The sequence below is a fragment of the Belonocnema kinseyi genome, chromosome 8 (genome assembly GCF_010883055.1).
Source record: "Belonocnema kinseyi isolate 2016_QV_RU_SX_M_011 chromosome 8, B_treatae_v1, whole genome shotgun sequence".
Classification (NCBI taxonomy): domain Eukaryota; kingdom Metazoa; phylum Arthropoda; class Insecta; order Hymenoptera; family Cynipidae; genus Belonocnema; species Belonocnema kinseyi.
Window position 1 is genome coordinate 65,486,212 of NC_046664.1, and position 5,042 is coordinate 65,491,253.

Consider the following 5,042-nt stretch of genomic DNA (forward strand, 5'->3'; position numbering starts at 1 on the left):
AAGTTAAAAAACGGTAAGGCTGCTCAGTAGACCGTATGTGTAAAGTTTAAATCATAAAAAAAACATTGGGAATGACTATTTTCAGTTTATGGAAAAACGACAAAAGTTGCAATAAAATGCTTAATAACGAATTTTTATTTGCCGAATGCGCATTTTTTAAACAGGACAATGAAACTGCATCTTTTTCAATACCAATGCATGTTATGAATATAATAATATACATTTATGGGAATGATATAATATTTCAGGGATAAACTCGAGTGCGAAGCAGGAGCTATGTGATGAGAATGTGTTCTTTAAAGCCGAAGAAGCTTTAACAACAGAGAATTCACAATCACCAAATGACTATTGTCGATGCTTTCACCTTTAGTTTTAAAAAGTCTATGCACAAAGATCGAGCGCGTAGCGCAAGGTAAATACATTATAAAGCGCGAAGCGCGAGATAAACATATTATCGAGCGCGAGAACCAACAGTCGCGTGCCCATTAGGCGCGCTCAAACTTGCGAGCAATATTTTTTGAACGCATATTGAGAATGGTTAAACTGCGATATGCCACATGGTTACAAGAATACGAAGTACAGAGAATAGGTACGATTTTAAAGATGCATTTTAATTTATGCATAAAAGTGAAATTTAAATGGACTTATTTTGAAGCAAGAAGGAACTAAAAGTAAATTTTTATTAATTTATACATAAAATATTTACTATTTAAAAAACTGATCTAAAAGTTAGGTTAGAATTTGTATTTCAATTCCAATCGTCTATTATTCATATTATTTACATAATCTGGATCAAATTTGTCGCTACATACATTAATTAAAGTTTATTCAAACTTAAATGCATTGAAACTTACACGAAGCAGTGAAATAATTATTGTTTTTTATTCATACCTATTTTACAAAAATGTATTTTTTTACTTTAGAAGATGGAATTTCTATCTAAAACGATTTTTTTTTGGTAAAGATTTTTTTTTAGTATTCAATCATTGTTTTAAACTTCAGATTGTACTTCAAATTGTACCTACTTTTTCTAGTTCCAGTTTTCGGCGCCAGATGGCAAAATGGTCGACCACCATTCCCAGTAGAAAAAGTTGTATTTATATTGAAAAACCGAAAAGTTACCGAGTTACTTAACAATGGATGGGGACGCGGTGCTTTTGTTATCTATTGTCACAGTAGCATTAAGAGGAGAAAAAAAGGCTCACAAAATTGTCCAAAAAGCGTAACGTAATGTATGAATGACCCCCTTGGGCTTTATCGAAAGTATTATTCTCATCACGTGTCTCGTACTTTGCACTCGATCAAAATACAGTGAAACACTTCGACTGTGCTGGTTTTGTTGCTGGCTGTGAGCAGGAGAAAAAAGCCGAGGAGGTTTTGCTCCGGATCTAAACGCTGTTGTTTGTTCACGCCTGAGTGACCATCGTGCACCCCGCGCAGTTCCATTTACTCCCACTTGCGACACGGTGTTATTCTCGGATGAACTATATATTAGGGAGCTCAATCTGACATATCACAGTATATCCAAAACGCGAAATTTTTTACATTATGTTCAACTCTATTATAATTATTTTGTTGGTTTCTGGGTTACACCAACACAATTGAAGGAAAATAAGATACCCAAAATGACTAAACTCTACTTTCTGATACTGATGAACATTACTAAGTATATAAATTATACTTTTTATCAAATCTTCCTTTTCCAGAAATATAATTTGTAACTTTTGTATGTTTGGTATGAGCGTACACACTAGCTCGGATCAGGATCCCAGGTTCTATTACAATTGATTTTTCTTCAGGTAGTTATAATTTTGTTTAGTATGATTTTGCCCTCATTTTCAATAGTAAACGAAAGGTAATACGTTAATCACACGAATTACCTATATATAGGCGAAACAATTTGTCTATGGGGATTCAGTGTTTCTACGCCAAATCATGTTTTCCAACTTGATATAGTTGGATCGCGATCTTTGTTATATGTACATGTTGAAACCAGGACGAAAGCATAAAACACAAATTTGTTGATAATTTGAAGAAAAATAAATAGAATAAAGCTGAAAACCTTTTTTCCGATTTCCTCGAACAATAATACGTTATTTTATAACACATATGCATGATTTCACTTCTTTTCAACTGTTAAAAGATTATACTAACTCGAAGTGAAGAGTTATGTATGCTTGAAATTTTCTTAAAATTCACCGAAATATTGTATCAAAAGTTTAACCACAAATAGGGGATCCAAAATAATTATAAAATAAAATTTTTCCTAAATTTTTATTTATATTTCAATTGAACTATTTGAAAACTTTGTCTTATAGATTAGTAGTAGTATTTGGAATGTTTTACTCAAAAACTTAATGAAAAAAGTTATATATATATGTGTGTGTATGTGTGTAAATCGGGTGATTTTTCAGCATAGTTAGAGCAGTTGCGAATTTTCGTAGCGGTCATGAGGTTCGTCTTGTGCCAGACTGTTAGAGGAAATATTATGTATCAACGTTTAATCAGCCATATAAATATGTATCCGCAAGGCAAGTGATCCACTAATTTCCATTGCAAGAATATTAAAATTAACTTATTTTTTATAGAAATTAATATTCTTGTAGTTGTTAAATCGTACAACTTTCTTTTTTCTGTTGCTAAAAATACCTTAAAATGTCCTTCCCAGGAAAAAAGAACCAATAGGAAGCGAGTCGGTTTGAATTGTGTATCTGTCATTTGCAGATTAAAAAAATGAAAATGTAATCGGTTGGCCACATTTTTAATCGGTCACCTGTGCGCGGTGCTTTAAATCTGCCATTCCACATTTGTCAAAATGCTGAGTGAATAGAGTTGAATGAGTCTGACAAACTTGAAATAATTCCTACGAGTATTCCACGATTCATTAATGTGCATATGAATGGGTTGGGATTCAATATAAAATGGAGATTTTAAAAGATCACACCCAATGGTAAAAATACGATACGCACATAGCAATTTTCAATAAGCGTGAATCTGCCAATTGTAGGTTACCTCAGGTTGAGTTCAACTGAGTGGAATATGCAGATTGCAACTTTAAAGAACTAATTATCTTTTTACAATGGTTTCAATAGAATTTGTTTTATTTAAATTAATAATTTTATATCGGAACTATCGCTTTTTTATTGGTTAATGCTGATTCATAATAGATACTGAATGGGTCCGAGAAAAAAATTACGTGACCGATTCAAAAAGTTGATTTCTCATTCAAAACTCACTCTAACCTATGGGCGACTACCTGTTAGTCCAGTGACAGATACGCAATTCAGAAAACCACAAAACCCATTCAAATGCAAGTGAATGGATTTTTGTTTCCTGGGTTGGGTATTATTTATTCGAAATATTAATTTATTTTGGCGATTAGTCTATCTCTTATTAATACAACAATAAAAATACCGACCGTCAGGTTCCTGAGCCTCCAAGTAAAGAATAGCATTTACCCGATAATATAAGCGTTGAATTCGAAAAAATTAAGAATTTGTATTCCGATGAATACGCGATTTTTCCTCCGTCTAAAAATCCCCCAATGGGAACAGAAAAAGTGCAAATTATTCCTCTCTATCGGCTTAGTAAAATTTAACGAAAGCATTTATTTAACTTATTTTTCATTATTAAATCTTTTTATAACTTATAAATTCGAAAAACATTAAAATTTATATTTATTTATATTTTAATAATTTATTTAAACGTCTTAAAAAATGCAACAAAGAAGTTTATGTAAATGTGTGAATTTAAATAATTTTAACTCTAGAGGGGCAAAGTTGAATTGGTGAGAATTAAAATTTCAGAATTCATATTCCGCATGAAGGAATTAAAACAACTTATTTCACATATTTTGTGAACTAATTAGAAGGAATTAAATAAAATCAACATATGGCCACTTCTGAGGAATAAAAAATATCTCTGTGAGGTGTGTTACCGGTACAATTCGAAGGAATTAAAAATTTTGAAAACACGTTCTCTTTGGGAGAATAGAAAACTGTGTGGCGACCGCTATGGAAATAGAAGTGAATAAATTTAGGAGGTATCTTATACTTATGGTGGCATTTTAGACAGATGGAAAAATCGCGAATTCAAAATAATAGAATAATCTTCACTTTTGAGCTACAATCTGAAAATATTAATTTTTCTCGATTCTACGCTTATTACCGGGTACTTTTACATTTTTAATAAACTAGAAACAAAATTAAAACAAAATATATTATCTGTACGTGAATAAAACGATTTTACGTGTTAAAAAATATCATATCAATTTAATTCTTGTAACAAAAATCTGCATTTTACATTCTAACTTGGAGAAAACAATAAAATTAATTTCTTAGTTATACATTTCTCATGAAAGTAAATAATGAGATTATTACCAATTGGTACTAAAAGTCAAATTTATCAGGAAGAACGGTTAACTACTTCTCAAACTATCCAACAAAAGTAAAAAAGAACGTTATATTCAACTTAGTTGACAGAGCAATCAAGTTATCACACAGAAAACTTCATTGAAAAAATTACAAAACAACGATTAAGGTAAATGTGCCAGTCCTCGTCAATGCAGGGTTTGTCGGCAGATGGACATCATTTTACATATAGTAAGCTGATGTGTGCTTCATTTCTCAGCAAAAATGTTTTTTCCTAAATGCTATTGCCGATCACTCACACATCGAAGTGCCGATAACCCATGCATTCTCGTATTTATAACTTCAAATTTCTTATAATATTCATTCTAATAGTATATTTTACAAGTAATTTACCTTTATAAAGGTACGCTTTATTCGATAAAACCTATTTATTAAGCTTTACATATATTTAATCTAATTTTTTAAGCATTTGAAATCTGAAATTCGCCTTAAGGGCATGTGACACAGCTAAATACCTATATTACCGACTACAGTTTTTCAGTTCACTGAATGTTTTTTTGAACTTAAGAATTTTTTTTGTAAATAAAATATCGAGCTGAAACTTTGGGAAATGTATTAGAGTACAATAAAGTACGTTTAGGTACTGCATTTCGGTAGGAACTTCACTGAAAA

At 31.2% G+C, this 5,042-nt stretch overlaps 1 protein-coding gene across 1 annotated transcript in view; it reads left to right on the forward strand.

Annotated features, from left to right (window-relative positions):
- LOC117177666 (protein CIP2A homolog) overlaps nucleotides 1–5,042 on the forward strand; it is a 97,055-nt gene that overhangs the window by 91,345 nt on the left and 668 nt on the right. The window lies entirely within an intron of this gene.